This window comes from Ochotona curzoniae, unplaced genomic scaffold, assembly GCF_017591425.1.
Source record: "Ochotona curzoniae isolate NIBS_2020 unplaced genomic scaffold, NIBS_Ocur_1.0 patch371, whole genome shotgun sequence".
Classification (NCBI taxonomy): Eukaryota; Metazoa; Chordata; class Mammalia; order Lagomorpha; family Ochotonidae; genus Ochotona; species Ochotona curzoniae.
In genome coordinates this window covers 258,790-277,297 of record NW_024466941.1, presented here as the reverse complement: position 1 = coordinate 277,297, position 18,508 = coordinate 258,790, and the positions used below count along the sequence as shown (strand labels likewise).

The following is an 18,508-nucleotide window of genomic DNA, read 5'->3' as shown; positions in this document are numbered from 1 at the left end:
CCTGTGCTCCCTGGGCCCTCAGTGATAGCGCTGAATTCAGCAGCGCTCAGCTGTCTTCCTTCTGGCCTCTCTGCTCAGGCTGGGCTCGGCCCCCCACGAACTGCCTGGAATATGCTACATGTATGACCGCCCAGGAGACCTGTCCTCCCCCTGGGCCGTGTACCAGTGGGCAGCCAGCGCGGGCATCATCTCCAGCCCGAACACCAGTGAGGATGCCCAGCCGTTTCACTGGGCAGAGGCCGTCGAGGGTGAGTCATGTGATGCAACTGCCACAGGGGGAGCTGGCCCTCAGTGCTGTTGGCACTCCTCTCCTGGCGCTGTTGCCCAAGCCCCGGAACACGTGTGAAGTTGCTGTGATCCCAGGCAGACCTGTGTGATGCTGCTGCTGTCTGGGAGTCGTACCCATGCTCCCCTCTTTGTCGCACAGCCAGCCCTTTACCCTGAGGTCCAGGGTGTGTGTCGTTGCGAAGGATGGCTGGACACAGTGGTGCTTGCATGGGCGCTCCAGGGCTGGGTTGCAACCTTGAGTACTGGGGCCAGCGTTTGCCTGAAGCCCTGGCTGCATGGAGGTGGAAGGGTCCTCCCATAGGTTAGGAAACCTAAGCTCCCAGTGTGCCTCAGGCCCCAGGGGCGGTGCACATGTGCTCCCCAAGGGCAGAGGGCTGCTTGCCGAGGCTGCGGATTCCTGGTGTGGGCAGCACCCGGCTCCCCATGCAGAGAGGGAGAGCTGGAGGGAGGGAGGGGAAAGCACATTGGGCTGGCAGAGACCATGCGTGCCAGGTCGGACAGCGTGCAGGCCTGCTGCCCACCCAGGTGGTGAGCGTGAGCTGAGGCCACGGCCCTCCACAGGGTGCTGACGGTGACACGCTGGGGACCCTCGCGTGCTTTGGTCTCACGGGAGTTCCCCTGCCCCTCCTTTGCAGTGGACAACACCGCCCTCTCTGAGGGCCCACCAACCCCCAATGATGACAAAGTTCCAGCAGCTGCCACAGGCTGGACCGAGGTGGACCCGGGGTAAGAGTGTGTTCGTGGCAGTGGCCATGGAACATGGCTGGCCAAGGCTGTGTTGAACGTGGGGTGTGTCTGTGCTGCCTGGGAAGGGCTGTGGGAGTGGGCTGTGAAAGGCTGGCCGTGTGCCAGGAAGGCCCCATTGTAGACGTGCACGGCACCTGTGGTGTCATGGGGCACCGCTGGTCTCCAGAGCCCTTGGCGGGCTGCCTCCCCGAGAGCCCCGTCCGTGGCCGTCAGCCATGGTCTTGAAGAGCCCTGGGGCCTTCCCTGTCTTGCCTGTGTCCCACAGGACCCGGGGATCGGGACCCCTTGTGGGGCGTCCTTGCTGTCACATCTCCATGCATGTGTTGTGTGCAAGTAGGCGGTGAAGCCCGTAGCAGTGTGTATGTTAGTGCCCGGGGAAGTGTGGGTGAAGGATGTCATTACGCGAGTAGCTGGTGTGGCCGGCATGTGTCCCATGCACAGAGCAGAGGGCAAGGTGGCCGCAGGATACCCTAGCATCTAGCATGTTTGTTCCTGGGTGTTGCCAGTGTTGGGCGCCTGGGCATGTCCCAAGTGTGCAGAAGCGGGACCGTTGGCATTACCCAGGCTCCTTGGGCTTGCTTTTGGCTCGATGAGGTGTGTGCCCAAGCGTGAGGGAGCCAGGGACTTGGGGCTTGGGGGTGACGTGGGATGCTGTGCTTCGGAGCCCACCTCTTGGCCTGGACCACGCAGCACAAACACCCCCCACCCAGCTGGACCACAGCCAGCAGAGGTCTCAGGCTCCTTCTGCCAGCTTGCACCTGTAGGAGCAGTGGTGTCCCGTGATGGCTGTCTCAGGCCCCGAATGGCATGGTTTGCCACTGCCACGCTGCTTTTCCTTGGGAGGCCAGGCCCTTGTGCCCAAGAGGGAGGCTGAGTGCTGGCGGTGGTGGTTCCTGGGCACCTCGGGCACCCTGGCCACCAGCCATAGTGCTGAGTTCAGCAGCGCTCAGCTGTCTTCCTTCTTTCCTCTCTCCTCAGGTTGGGCTCTACTCCCTACGACCCTCCCGCAATATGCTACCTGTATCGTGGCCCAGGAGACCTGGCCCACTGGACATTGTACCAGTGGGCAGCCAGCATAGGTGTCATCCCTCGCGCAAACACCAGTGACAAGACACCGTTTTGCTGTTCATATACATGTGTTGGTGAGTCGTTTTAACTGAATTCCTTTCAGATTCTCATCCTCAAGTTTTACCGTTTCTCTGCTCTCTATGTGTCAGTTTTCCCTCTGTTCCCTCCTCTTCGCACTTGGATTTCTATATTTCTTGTTGTATTGTGTCTTTTTTGAATGAGTGTAACTATATTCGGCATCTTTCTCTTCTTTTCCTCTGTTTCTTGATTTCTCTGTTTTTCACAATGTAATTGACTGTGTTTTTCACATCCTGCTGCTGCTCTACTGAGTATGTCTGTTTTGTGCTGTTCCCACCGCCTTGGCATTTCACGGTGTGGCATTGCTGTCTACCCATATCAGCCTCTCTGAATGTCTGCCCTGCTGCTAAATTCAGTTGGGTCATGATTTTGTTTGTTCTTTAGTTTTCTCTCACTGCTTTGTTTGTGCAATTTCATAATTTACAGCCACCCTGTTTTGCTGTTATTGCCCAGGCTCGTGGTTAACCCAAAACCCCTAGAGCCAAGCTAGATATCTTGTGCTTTCCTTGCTCACCCACCCTGGCAGTCGTGTCCCCCTTGTGCCCTGCCTTCACCTCTCTCCGTTGCAATGCCTGGCCACAAACCCGACTGTGATTGTAAGTTTTTCTCTGCATTCCAAGGCCTGATAGCTGAACCTCTAAGCCCCCTTGAGAGGTTTTGTGGATCAGCTTGTACCTCGGATAAGTGGTGTATTTTTTCCTTCATTTGTCGCCAACACCAGGCAACTGACCAGCCTTTGAGTGTTGGGGGTATGTTTTGGTACACCTGAATGTTACCATAAACCCAGTATGACGACTTTGGAATCTGAAGACTAGCAGAGTTCATGAGATTAGTCATGGTGCAGGGATTGTCCAGTTGTGGGTTTGACTGTCACCAGCCAAAGTCACAAATATATCAGGGGATGATGAATGACAGATGGGATCTTTTTTTCCTTGTTACATCTTGGCTTTGACCTTTCATTGTGTGCCTTCTTTTCTAGTCCTTGATACCTTGAGCAGCGAACTTAGGCAAGAAGGTGTGTGTCTAGAGAATGGAGTTGTATCTGCACACCTGGTGAGCACCCAGCGCAGGTAAGTGTGCCTGGGCCGCTGTGGCTGCTCCTCCGCTGTGCACATCTGTGAATGCAAGGTTCAGAGGTGATCGGATGTGTGTGTTATTTTATGGTGTGAGTGCTGTGCTCCCCCATGTGCCCTTCCCAGAGTGAACTCTAGTCCATCCCAGGGTCCTTTCCCAGCCCTTTCCCACATGTCTGCGAACTGCTGGCTCTTTAGTCTGCATAGAATGTGAGCCCCGATACCTCTACGTCTTCCCCTTCTTGGGACTCATGTCCTTTGTGGCCTGGACATGTTCCCCCACCTGGAACATTTCTGTCATGGATCCTGTGTTGGCTGCACAAAAATTGTCTGAGCCCTGTCTTCACCCCGGGCTGATCCTCTTCAGTGACCCTTTTTGATGTAGACTGAGTGTAGTCAGCAACCAGGGAGTGGTAGTGGTGAGGCCAAGGGGGGACGGGTAGTTGAGTTGCTCATTGATGTGTCTGAGTTCTCTGGCCAGACCTTGGGCTGGCTGCAGTGTAAAGCTGTTGGCTTGACTGGTAATCAGGACTTGGAACCTGTTCAGCCCCGTGTGTGCCCAGGACCTTGGTACTTCGGACATTGCAGCAGACCCTGGCCTTTGAGTTGCCTCATAGCTAACCACCTAGTCCTAGGTCACCTCATCTCCATAATGCCTACAAACCTTCCTATGTTCCTTCTGTGTGAAGCCGGTAGTGGGTCAGATGGTTTCCAGCTGGTGGGCTGGGTTTGGACCCTTTGAGCATGCTCTGTAAGTCCATGGTCATGGTTTGATATACAGGGAATCCTGGGGATCCAACCACAAAATACTGTCATCCTCAGTAACTCTTTTTCAATCTGTCCACAGCCTACAGAGCTCACAGTTCCTCACTGAGGCTGCAATCTGGCCATTCGACACAGAACAAGCAGTGTATTATTGTGCCGTGCTGGCAGGCCCTGTGGACTTCACTTTGGGAATTCCCTGGGCTCCTGGCCAGGATTCTTGCCTGTACCATGAGAGGCCCCAGCGCTGGGCCTGTGCCATTGAAGGTGAGTCTTCCCCTGGGAAACTCTGAGCTTTCCATGAATGATCCTGGCAGCAGAACCAACACTGGTGCCTTGCTGCTGCTGCCTGCACTGGGTGCGTCTCAGCATCCAAAGTGGCTACATTGGCCAACCCAGGGACACCCCAGTTGGCCCGTGGCATTTAGGGTTGTACAGAGTGACAGCTGTTACCCCCATCTGTGGCCATCTCACACAGACCTGGCCCCTTATCCTGGACCCACATCGCACCTTGTCTGTTCACCCTTGTTGGGTCAGTGATGCTGCTGCTTCATCCTTAGCCCTGCAACCTGACTTGAACCTTGGGTATGCCTAGACCTACAGTCCCAATGCTGGTAGCTGGGATTCTGCCCATGCCCCTTCCCTCCTAGTCTTAGCAGCATGGCGATAGGGGTACACAGAGTAAATTGCGTTGAGTACTGGATGTTTGGCCCAGGTATTATTATGTCATGTTTTCCTCTACAAGAGGGAACCCTGACAGGTGGGAAGATGAAGGGAGTCCATGGCAGAGGAAAGGTGACTTGCCACCCATCTGGGCCCTGGGCATTAGGTCTGTGGGACTGAGCAGCAGATACCCACATGCAGAGGCTTGTGGCACCTGGTGTACAAGGAGCTTGGGTCTCCAGGTAGGGATGGAATGTTCCCCAGGTTGGCAGGAGCCTCGTGGCCAACCATTGCAGGTAGGTCTTCCATGGTGCATGGTTTTTACCCCACCAAGGCCTCCTGCCCGAGTCCAGGAGCCCTGTTTGGCCAGCTGGTCAATCGAGGGCTACCCTGTTGGATCAGCCAGCTATCCTCCTGGGTCCTAGTTTGGCCCTGAGTGCCCAGTCTATTTGACATGGGAGTCTGCTTATGCAATGCCCAATAGGGGGCCCTCTGATGGTTGGCAGAGACGTGAGTCTGGTCATGGAAGAAGGCTCTCTTGACAGTCACATACCAGGCCAGATCTAGGCCAGAGGGTGCAAAACAAATGGTGAGACCTTTGTTTCCATTTTTCTTCTTGTCCTGACCTTGCCGCATGTGTGCTTTTTGCAGCATCTGAACCCTGCAGTCCTAAGGCAGACAAGGAGGCAGAACAGGAAGGTGACACCTCGAGCGAAGCACTGCCTGATGAGGAGGTGGTTGCGGAGGAGGGGGACGTGTCTGGAGATTGTAGTGGTGTCCAACACGGGTAAGTGTGCAAGGGTGTCTGTGGCTGCCATCTAGATGTGCACTTCTGTATAGTTAGGGCTCACCAAAGGCAGGGATGTTCACGTTGAGATTGGTGTATTGGGTTAGGGTGTGATGTGGGTATTATTGTCATCCACCATGGGCCCAGGAGGTCCCTTTTCCCAGCTGAGGTCTAGGCTATTCCACAGCCTATCCCAGGTCACCCACATCTCTCAGAATCCCCTGCTCTCTAGCCTGGCATAGTGCCCTCCATGTCTCAGCCCTCCTCCTTGGACCATTGCCCCTGGTGGCCCAGGATGCATGTCCCCTCCTGTAGCATTTCTGACCTCACAGATTCTGTGTTGTCTCCATAACAAGAGGCTGAGTCCTGTCTCAGCCGCCAACCTTGTTTCCTCTACTTCAACCTGACAGGGCCTGGTCTGGACCCCGGGGCACTGTAGAGAGATCAAGGGGCTCTTCTCTGGTGTGCTGGTTTTGTTTTGTTTTGTTTTGTTGTTCTCCTGTGCGCTGTTAATGCTAGGGAGACCTTGCATCCGTCCTTAGTAACGTTCCTTCCCTTTGTCCCTCCACAGAACATCCCAGAAGACTGCCTTGAAGAAATCTGCTATCCCCTCCTGTGACATCTTTGTGAGGGGGCCTCACTGGCTCATGCTCACGGAAGCTTACTACCAGGATATTGATCCCCTGTCTGCGTGGCCCAGGGTCTTTAACACACATCAATATTTCTTTTCTGATGTGCTTCTTGGAAGTGAGTATTTCCTGACTAGTTCACTTATCTTCTCTTGATCTTTCAGGCAGATTCCAATAGCCATTGGCCCACGATATCCATGCCTCTCCTTTATGAATTCTCCCATTTCTCCAGGTAGAGCCAGTAGAAGCATCTCTGTGTATTGGGGATAGTGTAGGTTTGCCATGGTAGCTCCCTAGAGTGCCACTGCTTCCCTGGGTGCCCCTCAGACCCTGCTCATGGTATTGGTACTTGTGAGTCTTCTGAGGGATGTTTTCCTCTTTCCAGGTTTTGTCGTGAAGAACCATTGTCCGTCCTTTAGTGGAAGTGTAACTTCCTACCAGCTTTCGAAGTCTTCACTTCAGAAGGAGCCATCATGTAGCAGCCTCCACCCTCAGGGTGCTTCTATTGAGGAACCACCCAGTCAGACATGTGGTAGCAGAGGGTGGCTCTTATCATCCACCAGAATTTTATTTAAAGTGCTAACGATCATCTATGAAGGTAGGAACGGTCTGGCATACTGGAACGAGTGATGCGTGTATTTATTGTTGTGGTGCTATCAATGAACAAGACTTCCTCCCTCATGTCCTCTCAGGGTCACATTGAAAGTCACATTGCTCTTATGTGGAGATATGGATGAGAACTTGGGATGTGGGACCAGATCTGCCCCTAGATCTTGGGTTTCCTTTCAAATATTTGTCGTTGAACACGTAATTTCCCTCTTAGTTGTCCTGCAAATATGTATCTGCATCTCATAAAATATGATACAACATCATACAAAGATCTATCCGTATCATGGATGGACTCTTCAGTGAGAGTGTTTGCAGGATGCCTGACTTAGAATTCTTCAGTAGCGTCTGTTTCCTCTTAGTAACTCAGACGGCAGTCTGAAGGAGCTCACATTGGCTCTAGCCTCTGCCACTACCGGCAGTCCCTTCAGACTCAGCTGTCAGCAGGACCTGACCAAGATTCTCATTGGATTTCTCTCTCTTTCCCTCTCAGGTCCCCAGAACAGTATGTGGTTCTAGTGGAAAAAGTCTGGATAACTTAATAAATTGGCTATGTTTCATCAACTATATCGATTATCTATTTTGTTGTCTATGTTGTTTATTGTCAAAAATGCATAGATGATTAACACAAGAACCTGGGATTCGGGTTTTCTTCTGAAACCTGTAGACAGGTTTGGTTCTATGCCCTGAGACACTCAAACAAGAAAGGCCATGACTCTATTGTACCCCAGGGTCAAAGTCTGGAAACATGAGAGTCGCCTCACCTTGGCTCACTCCCCTTTGCTTTGAACACACCTGTCCTGCCACCCACACAGGGATCATCACTGCCTCCATGGGCAGCTGTGGCATTCCCTGTGTGCTACACACAGCATCTCTAGAACCCTCTTGGCCAGAGACCCTGGGTCCCTTGACCAAGAACTGGTGCTCACATTCAAGTAGCCATTTTGAACTTGTCCCCGTGACAGGAATCCCTCTGGTATGTAGGTCATAAACAGTAGCCCTGGTAGCTGCCTCCTCTACATAGGACACGGTCCTTACACGGCGCTGTCTTCTCTGTCATTCCTTTCAACTCATGTTCTGCTCCTTAACACGCTGCTTCAGACTACAGATCAGCAGACTGATGGGGACTGACATCACACCCCTCCCTTTGAGGCGGCATGTGGAATCGGTGCTCTAGTCTCACTTTATACCTATATTCATATAACGGCTTCACAAAAAGCTCTTGAAGCTGCAAATCATGAGTATAAATAAACAGCAAAGATGTTTTTGCAGGATTATCTTAGATATTGTAAAATTAGAAACTTTGCAGTGGAATAAAGACTCTTTGATTTTTGTGTATTTGAAACTAGAGGGGGAGATAATGTTCTGTCCACTGACTGGTCTGTCTTTCCACCTGATGTCTGAGCTCTGGATTTGACAGTTCTGTTCACATCTGTGTTTAGTATAGAGGAATGCCAACTGTGCAGTAAATGCCTGTTGGTGGGATGGTCTCTGCATTTACAGCCGTGCTAAGAATGCATGCATAGCAAAATCACACTGGTGGGATGGTACGATGTCCACGGGGCTGCCCTGACAATGTGCCAGATTAAAGCTATGATGGTTTTACATTACCCTTGGTCCAGACATCCAGGGATACCCCAAAGGATAGAATGTTCCCGTGCATGCCTAGGAGGTGAAGAGGGGCATCAACGTGGAACTGAAGACCTCCCCTGGGCGTCACCTATGTTAGGGGCAGGCAGAGTTCATGTCCCAAGGAGAATGGCTGAACATGAGAGATTACCATTCTAGACGACTGCAGTCAGATTGTCTCCAACTGGAACTGCTGCCTTAAAGAGAAGATGTTTAGGAGATTTCAACCTAGACTAGACACTTGCAGAGAGAATAATGGCCACCTGTGCCTGGACAAGTGTAGGTAGGAAGGAAATGGGTGAAATAGTAGGATAGTCTATGGGACAGGAATGTTTGAGACACAACAATCAACAGACCCTTCTGTGCTACTCTAAGATGCTATCCAATCCCCTCTAGGTGAAAGTGTTGGGGGGCTGTAGAATACACACTGAAGGAAGTCCTTGTGCTCAGGTCAAGTGTGCCAGAGGCCCCAAATTCAGACATGCGATAATCACTAGGTTTATTCATTCAGGCAATCCCCACAAACCTCTGAGATATGTTTCTGTATTACCACCAATGGTGCCAATGGTCAGACAACACTAGCAGGCATTGGTTATCTATAATTCCCTGTTGCCTAGCCTTGCCCTAAGGTTTGCTCTGTTTTAGAATGGAGATGAGAACTAGAGTCCCACAAGTGACATCTCATGGACTTCCTTGCCGATGCATTTTGGTTTCTACCAGTGAAGGCACTATAAGAAAAGGCACACCATGGTTTTCTGCTTCAGGCAACCAAAGCTGTGGGGTCAGGAACTTGATACTGCACAAGTGACAGCCATAACTGAGCCTAAGTCATGTCCACAGAGGTTTCAGCAATAAAACAGGAGAAGAAACCATGAGGGAACAAAGAAGACCAAGGAACACCTGTCACTGGATCCACATGAGAAAGGAACTTTGGGAGAAGGCAGTGTGATCTGGAATGAACAAATGAATGTGCTCAGACTAGGAGAAATAGAAAGAATGTAGACAGCTGTTACAAAGAACAGGCTATGGAGCTGCCCTGAATGGCCGCAAGTTCCTTGATGCCCCATGCAGCCTCATCTTGAGACCCCCAGGGACCCTCAGAGGTAGCCCATCTCCTCTCTCCAGGGAGTTGGGAAGTAGAAGCTGTGCCCTTTTCTCCTGGGTCTTATTTTGCTTGCATTAAGCAGAAGGATCCACCTTTGCCTAGGGCCTCGGGACAGTTGATGGAAGTCATTGGCAGATGCAGCTCTTGGGCATCCATCCCTGCCAAGCACCCCCAGTCCAGAGCGCTTCAGGTCCTGAAATGCATTCTGGCCCTTTAAGCTCTAACCAATGTCCAGGCCACTTCACCACTGCAACGCTCTGTGTGAGCTTTGTGATAACAACCAGCAGATCCCAAAATGTGTTGGCAAAATATCTTACTTAGCTTTCTTTCAGGAAAATTGGGAATATCCTCTACACACTGTCTTTGCTGCTGTTGTCCAGACACACCTGGCCAGCACGCCTAGAGCCCTGAGCACTGTCCACAGCCTCTTCTCAATACTACCAGCAACATCTGGGAACTAGGGGCACCATGCCACCCTATTGAATTGGGACTAAGGGCAATATTGATCTTGCTGCTACATGCCAATGTAGGTGAGGTTGCCCCGGCAGACTGGAGCTGGCTACTGAAAGTTGCTATGGCTGTGTTTCAGATAAGAATAGTGGGGCTACTAGAAGGAGTCTTTTGTCTCTTGTAATTGAGTCATGCTAAGCTCTCGGTGCTTGATCAGGTTACTCTCCCAGACGCGTGTTTTTGAGCACTCCCCAACAGTCTCATGAGCCCTATTGCCATCAGGTTCAGCTTACCATCAAACTCAGTTTTGATAGGTATGTACTCAGTGCCAACACAGACTGATCAGATTGATGGATTTTCACGACCCTTGCTATATTCTGGATCCACTATGGATTCCTGCATAGCCCTATTCTTGGGACAGACATCTGCTGAGAGTTCCTAATGGTCCCAGCCCCCATCTGTGGAGATTTCTCCTATTCTGTCCAGGTCTCACAGTCCTGGCCCCAATCATACTACCAAGACCTGCTGACACAATGCCTTCTGCTTTGTGCCAGAGAACTCATTTATTTATTCAGATAGTCTACACACTGATAACAGGGTCTTGGGCCCCTGCTTGTCTAACTGAGCGCTCTATTTCCTAATCCCCTGGTTACTGGTCTTCTGGCTGGTACCAGGGCCATTCTGACACCATGAGCGTAGGACAGTCCCACACTCAGTACTGAGTTCTCAACACATCGCTAACATCCTGACATATCTGACTGAGGTCTCTAACCTAACAGCAGCTAGATACCTTGGCCACTGATCATTCCCAAACACAAGGCCTTGGTTGGAATGTTCCCCAGGGAGGCCTTTGCATATTCCTCCATGATGTATGCTGCCTCAGTGCTCACGAATCAGGGTTGGTTTGAGAGACCTCACAACTTCAAGATAAAAACAATAGATGATGTAAGTTTCTGTCACAGTCCACATGGTGGGGGTCCCTGATAGATTGATTCCCCTGGGTATGACTCTTTATTGGACCCCTGTTTTCCTTTTACAAAAACATTTCTTTTTTATTAGAAAGGCAGATTTACAGACAGAACAAAGATCCTCCATGTACTAGCTTACCCCCAAGTGGCCTCAATGCCCAGAGCTGATCGGGAGACTCCCCCAGATCTCCCATAGACCTTGCGCCATCCATCCTTCACTGCCCTTCCAAGCCACAGGTAGAGAGCTATATTGACAGTGGAACAGCTGGACACGACCAGTGCCCATATGGGACCCTAGTGCATTGTAACCAGGGTTTAGCCACTAAGCCATTCACCAGGTTGGTTCTCCTTTTAGTAGCTGTAGTTGGCACCTACTCATTCAGTGCCATTGCCTGCTTTGTCAACTGACAGATGTCCCAAGATCAATTTCCAGTGACTTTTATATTTAGTACTGGCTCCAATAAGACAAACTTTAGGGCTGTCACAATGGCTCAATGGCTCAATCTTTGCTTTGTAAATGCCAGGATCCCATATGGGCACCAGTTGCTGTCCCAGGAGCTCCACTTTCCATCCAGCTCCCTATTGTGCATTGGGAAAGGAGTCAGTGAAGACCCAATGTATTGAAACCCTGCATCCACATGGGAGACTAGGAATAATCTCCTGGATCCTGGTTTCAGATCAGCTCAGTTCTGGCCTTTGTGACCAATTGTGGAGTGAGCCAGCCAAGGGAAGCTCTTTGTCTCTCCTTCTCTCTATAATTCTGCTTTCCCCTATTCCTATATATATTTATCACTTAAAAATACAAACTAAACAATTTGAAAGAGGCCCAGAGAAATGAGAGGAAATGTTACATGCCCCAAATCTCAAAAGATGTCCTCTTAGCTGGGGTGACCAGCTTAGTCTGGAAAGGCCCTGCCTGGCTTCAGGGACCACAGCTCCTCTGCCACCAGCTACTTGTCATTATACATCTGTGCCTCCTGAAACAGCCTTGCAAGATTGACTTACAGATTTGAGGTATGAAAATACAAACAGACCAAGAGTTGGTGCTTGTCTCTTGGCATGCACATCTTGTCAAGTCCACAGGCATGAATAAATGTGCCTTTCCACAGTCTCAAATGCGGCTTGGTTCCTTCGGTTTCCTGGCTGTAACAGAGTCACTGTTCATGAGAGACTGTATCATGATGGGATGGTATAGGTTAGTGTTGGGTTAGTGTTTAGTATAGGTTAGTGTTTAGGTATTTCAACTTAGACTTATTTGATATGTGTCTTTCATCATTTTATTGAATCACCCTGATCCTGTTTTTTTTTTCATTTAAAGAAATATTTGGTTATTGTGGATATTCGGTAGATGACACTTAGTGTACATAATGCAAGTGGTACATTTTCACATTTTTTAAGTGATATCTGTGCTGGTTACTGTCTGTCATAACTTAGGGGTGGAATTGCTAAAGTGTAGTGGAAAGTTGCGTTGGCCTCAGGTTCCAACGAGGGGCACTGGAGGCTGGCAGAGCTGTAGGACAGTGAGAGAATCATTTCTGGAAAGGAAGAAGCCATATAGCAGAGAGGACCCAGGGCTATGAAGAAATTCCAAGTCTGTGATGTGTCACTGTTACCAGAGAGAGAGAAAGGTCACACAGAGAAAATGAGAAAAGACAAGTGTCTGAATTGTCTATGGAAGAACAGTGCAGCCTCCAAGGGCATAAAACAAAACCAGATTAAGGAGGGAAGAAGAAAAATCCACAATAATGATTAGAGAGCTTTCCTGGGGAGTGCTAAAACAACCCTCACCCAGCAATAGGGGAAACAAATTCAAGTGAAGATTTGTGAGCTTCCTGTGGCTGCACTGAGTGCCACCCACTTAATGACCTGAGTCAACTCAGAAGTGTACAGTTCCAGAGGCCAGAAGTCCTCAGTGAAACTCACTAGGATGGAAAGAAAATTGTGGGCTGGGCAGTGCTCCCTCCGGGGTATAGTCCAGTCCGTGGTTCTCCGCACCTGTGCAGCTGCTGCCATGGCTTCCTTTGTCTCAGTGCCCGTACGTGAGCACCTTGATTCAGCTCTCATTTCACCGCCCTCTCTATAGACGAATCTGTCTCCCTCTTCCCAAAACACCAGGATTACACTCAGGGCCTGCACAGATGGTCCATGAGAAACTCATTTCAAGATCTTTAGCTTAACCTCATGCCAAAAACTGTTATGCCTTGTGAATATGTAGATATTCACAACTTGTAACAATAATCCCTGGCTGCCTTGGCGTCGTTCAGCCTGTATAGTTCCCCTCACCCTTCCAGCCTTCACATCCACTACACTCACAAAATGTATCCCTTCTTTACATCTCCAAAAGTGTCCAGCCTTTGTAGCATCAACTTAGGTCTGAAGTTTCATCTAGATATCATGATCTCAAGCTTAGCTGCAAAGATCCAAATGTTGTTTCTTTTAGCTGATTCAGGTCTGAAACGTTGGATATGATTCATCTGGGGAAAAATTATTCTCCACCTGTGTACTTCTACAATTGGAAAGCACATCCTCTGGGCCCAGGGGTATTCCATAGAAGGCCAATCCTCTGCCTGTAGCTCCGGAAACCCACACGGACATGCCAGTCAAGTCCTGGCTGCTCCACTTTGCATCCAGCTTGATGCTTATGTCCTGGGAGAGCAATGGAGAGTTGCCCAAGACCTTGGGCCCATGAATCCATGTGAGAGATCCAGAAGAATGTCCTGGCTCCTCAGTTCAAATAGACTCACCTCTGCCCATTGCAGCTTCATGAGAAGAATTGGCAGGAGGAAGATTTCTTTCTCTCTCTCTGTCTCATTCTGACTTTCAAGTAGAAATAAATACATCTTTTTTAAAAGAGAAAAATAAAACGCATTGTAATGCTCCCAACTTCCAGTGGTAAGAGCACAAGCACAGGACAGGCATTCTGCTTCCACAAAGGGAAAAGAAAGAAGTGAGCAGCCCTAAGAAAATCTGAAGGCCAACTAGGTAGATTCCATTAAATCATACATCCTGGCAGTTGTCCTCCATGGCTCAGGCTCCTTGCTCTTCATCTCAGGCCCCCACCCTCAGAGTCCTGCTCTTGAATCGGGACAGTTAGCGATTGAGTGGTTTTACCAGCTGGTGCAAATTGCAAGTCCATCTTCCTCCTTTTCATCCGTTCTTTTCCCTTTGGTCCAAACTGGCAGTGTTGCTATTGATGCATTATGCTCAAAACCCTTGGGGATCTCTTTTGTGTTTCACAGATTTACAGTGCTATACAGAAGTTCTTACAACATGTCTTTCCTGGATTATCCCATCTGTATTCCTGACCTGTGGTACAATGGCTGGCAGGATCCATGTGTTATGTGTCTAAACACTTAATTACTGTTAAGTGGTTGTCTTACTGTATTATTTGCCTTGTCTCTAGGGCTCATTTCTTGACAGTGAGTCTCTTAGTTTTAATGTAGCTTAGTAGAGTTCCTTTAGTGGATGTCTAGGGTAGGGGTGTGTTCTGGGACTGGTCAGTGCTCAAGTGTGGGATCCCAGTGGTACCAGAGTGACACCCAGTTTGGGCATGGTGGGTCACCTTTTTGTCTGCACAGGGGAAGCAGTAGTCATCATGGTCGCTATAAACACAATCTCCTCTCAACTCTTTCAGGGTGGTTGACACCCAAGTTTATGCCATGAGCCTCTAACTCCCACCCATGCCAGTACACATACCACAGAATATATCTGTACGGTTCTCTTTGTGCTCTGAGACCCATTTACACACTCTATCATGTAGTCCAGAATTCCAAAGTTTTTGCATGCAGTACTCTCACATCACAGGGTGCTGAGACTCCCCTTGGGCCCAGGAGTCTGCCCCAGCCATGGAGAGCAGGCTGTTTCCTACACTAGCCACCTTTGAGTTTTCTGACTTGTCTCTTTACATCTCAGGCTTGTGTGTAGGCTTCCTAGTTCCTGGTGAATACATGGCTCTCTGCCTATCCACTAATCTAGTCTCTAAGTCAGTGGGGAACACAGGACCCATTTTCTTGATGGAACCAGCAAGATGCATTTGCCATATATGTTTAAGCAAATCTCCTGTGGAGATCTTGTGTCACATTTAAGCAAATGTGCACTGAAGTCATCCCATTTCTGTGTTTCCCACTCCCAGTGTGGAGGACTCTGCTGGCTGTTCCAGGTCCCCTCCAAGAGGGCACCTTCTTCCTGCTGATCTGCTTCTTCTCTCTCCTGGGCTCCTTCTTAAATAGTTTGTTGTGATGAATGACCGTGGTGTGTTTTCTTGGAAGTCTGGGCTTCGCCTTAGCACAACCAGAACACTAAGCCTCAGCACCATGTAGGAGAGAGGATTGCACGCAGGCTGTCAAAATTACTGACCATGACTTGCCAGCTGTGAACCACTTGATATCTTCATAACCATCAGCAATTCTGTAATCATTAGCCCCCTGGTATCCGTTACACAATGCTCTGCTCTCAGTTCCTGGAGCCTTGATGATATCACAGCGTGACTTCCATTCCCCTGTTTTCGATCTATCCAGGAATACCCACCATGTTCCCCTCATTCACCCTGCCTTAGGGTCCACATGGGGCTTAAACTCCCATAGTTCTCAGCCATGGAGATACTTGGAAGGGATTTGCATGGCAGGGGTAAAAGAAACTGAGTCATGGAGGGATGGGATGCTTTCACCTGCTGGCCACCCCTCTCAAGACCAGGTAATAACAACTTCCTCCATTTCTGCTTCCTTCCTGCTTCTCATGCCATCCTCTGGCGGGCAGATGGTGTCAGCTAGGCTTATTTCCCACATCAACTTCCTCAAGTGACTCTTTCCTTAGGCATGTAGTCATTCAGAAGATATTTGGAGGAAGCTGAAGAGCATACTGTTTGCCCTTCTATACACACTTGCTCCAAATGTGCAGCAGAAATGAGCTGGTTTAGGCTGAAGGCAATACTGGAAGCCAGGAAATCCGGTAAGTGATTGCATCTTCATAGCTACACCAAATGCCCACCTCCAGGAACCATCATTTTCACTATTAATTCTTTATAGGCAGAATGTGAAAGGCTCCAGATGAGGTGCTGATGCAGAGTCCAGCCCCAGGGGCCTGGATGTCTAGTTGTGGCTATGATGCTCCTGTAGGCTGCTGTGAGGGTCTGTTTATGCTGGGCAATGGAGCTATGCTTGGGGTTGCAAAGCAAGGACTGTGGCCCACAGTTTGGACAAAGGAGGCCTGTGGGCTCTGAGCAACCAGCTTCACGTCCTGTTTACATGCAAACAGGAGACAGTGTTCCCAGCCCTTGTTTTTACTAATTTCCGTTTCCTGTCCTGAGCGGCAGTGCTGGTCTGTGCTCCTCTCTGCCCCAGCAAGGGCAATCTTGTCTGAGACCTGGCACTGTCCACATCCTGACCCCTCTGATGGCTTGGCCTGTGTTGAGGCACTGTGGTGCTAGGAGTTCTGTCTGCACACTTAGGGCCGTGATGGCCTGCTTGGCCATGGGATGAGCTGACATGGTGGTGCGATCAGCAGCTGCCATTCTTCCTAGAGGGTCCCTCAAATGCAGGGCACTGGACCCCCTTCACCCACAGATACTGTCAGGCAGTAGCTTCTCCCTGTCCCATGCAGCATCCTGGCCTGTACCTGCTCACACCTGGCAAAGGTGTCTGTGCAATTCTGGGCTGCGCTGTAAGGCTCTCCTCTCTCCTGAGCCATTCCCAGTATTCTCAGTAAGGTGTCCTTTGGGTGGGGGAAGGTCAGAGAATCACCAACACAGTGACTTTCAGAGTTTCATTGCACTGGAACCACCTCTAGCTCCTTGTATTGCCATGGACCTGGAAGAGTCACCAGGTGGTCATTTTAAGCCATCATCATGAAAGTGGACTTTGCCATCTTGGCTGTTTCCCAGTGATGAGAAGAGTGTGGACATCATATATCCAAGCTTGGTGTTGGATCTATTCTTCATGAGGTGCCATTGGAGAAAGGAGCTTTTCCTTGGCGCTTTTCCTGTGCAGCCAGCCAGGCACAGGCGGTGATCATTCTCGTTGTCTCTGCTGTGCTTTACATGTTGAAGGTATGAAGCCGTTGTGAGGTCACTCCGTCCCATGCTGGGTGCATATCTGAAGTTGGATCAACTATTTGTTCTGATAAGAAATCGCCCTTGGAGCAAGGAGGTTTGGGGATGAAAGGGGAGAGGAGGAGCTAAGCTTACCTCCCTGTTCTCCCTTACTGCAAGGCCTGATTGGATCCTTGCTGCCCTGGTATGGTGCAGAGTCAAGGCCATGCCCTGTTCAGGATTGCTGAAAGCCTGGTTTGCTGCTCTAGGCATTTTGTATCCAAATGCAAGGGAAGTGGGAAGCTGCAATGTCGAGTCATCTGAGAAGCAACCAGTTCTGCTGGGACATGACCAGAGATGGAGGTGGAGGGCTGGGCCCTGTGTTCCAAGTTCTTGTTATTTTACAATCAGTATCCCCCAACAGTCACAATAGAAAATTATAAGGATCCCAAATTCAACTATTATTGTAGCTCAGATACTTGCTGTTAGATACTTGGCTGTTAGATGTTTGGATTTCATCAGCTGTGACTGTTGTCTGAGGATGTGACCGTGTTAAGATCACTTCTCTGTTAGGAAGCACTCTTGAGCATTTGTGTCTCTTCCTTTCGGTCAGTGCTCAAAGCGCTCAGGGAAACGGATTCCACTCTGTGGTCCTTGTTGTCCTCAGGGGTGCCTTCGTGACCACATTCAGTCCTCATCTGTGCACTTGAGCACTTTGAATCACAGGTTGTAACTGGTGGGGCAGGTCCCTGGAGAATATCCCTCTGACTTGTCTCTGGCGCTGTAACGATTGGCAAGGTCAGATGAGGTTGCTCCTCTGCCACTCACTCTTGCCCTTGAACTCCTCTTCTCATAAACTCTAGTCTCTGGGGCTCAGGGTCTGGGTGGTGAGGCAGGGTGGAGGGAAGCTCTGCTGAAGAAATAGGGAAGTTGTTTCATGGCCTGTCACTCTCAGAACAGATTGGATCATCAGTGGGAGACAGCGGGGGAGTTTCTGTTTTTAAAACTATATTCAAACAAGACACATGCATTTCTAGCCCTTTTTCCCCCAATTTTTGAAATTGTGGTTAAGTACTTAAAATATGAAATTGATCATCATGAACATTTTTAAGTGGGTAGTTCAATGGTCTTAAGTAAATTCACACTGTGCAGCCGAACCCACCATGGTCTTCAGAACTCTTCATCCTGTAAACCTGTGCCCACAAAGCAGCAACTCTACTTCTGCCACATCCAGCCCTTGGCAGTCACCTTTGCACTGTCTTCATCTGGTAATGTAGACTGCAGGAAGAACCTCGTGTAAGAGGAATCTTACAACATTGGTGTTTTGAGAGTGCTTTAGTTTCCTTCCAAATCTGAACATATATGCACTATATTTTGTTTATTCATTTATTGATGAGTGGTTGTCCCACATTTTTGCCATTGTGGAGAATGATTCTGTGAAGGTAAATGTACTAATCTCTCAGCAAGAACCTGCTTTAAATTCTTTTGTGTAGGCACCTGGAGGTGGGATTAATGGACCATATGATAACTCTTTCTAATTTTGTGAAGAATCACCATTCTGTTTTGTATATTGGCTACAGTAGTTTATGTATATTGAAGATTTATTTGAAAGAATGACAGAAGGAGATGG

General features: G+C 49.4%; 2 long non-coding RNA genes across 2 annotated transcripts; both read left to right on the top strand.

Annotated features, from left to right (window-relative positions):
• The first annotated feature begins 229 nt into the window (after positions 1-229).
• LOC121167452 lies at positions 230-4,275 on the top strand. Its single transcript, XR_005885585.1, has 5 exons — positions 230-248; positions 924-1,014; positions 2,014-2,177; positions 3,161-3,251; positions 4,102-4,275. It is a non-coding gene; the product is annotated as an uncharacterized LOC121167452 (long non-coding RNA).
• A 1,162-nt stretch (positions 4,276-5,437) lies between these two features.
• LOC121167448 lies at positions 5,438-7,323 on the top strand. The gene is made up of 4 exons (XR_005885581.1): positions 5,438-5,466; positions 6,038-6,213; positions 6,481-6,693; positions 7,195-7,323. It is a non-coding gene; the product is annotated as an uncharacterized LOC121167448 (long non-coding RNA).
• The last annotated feature ends 11,185 nt before the right edge of the window (positions 7,324-18,508 follow it).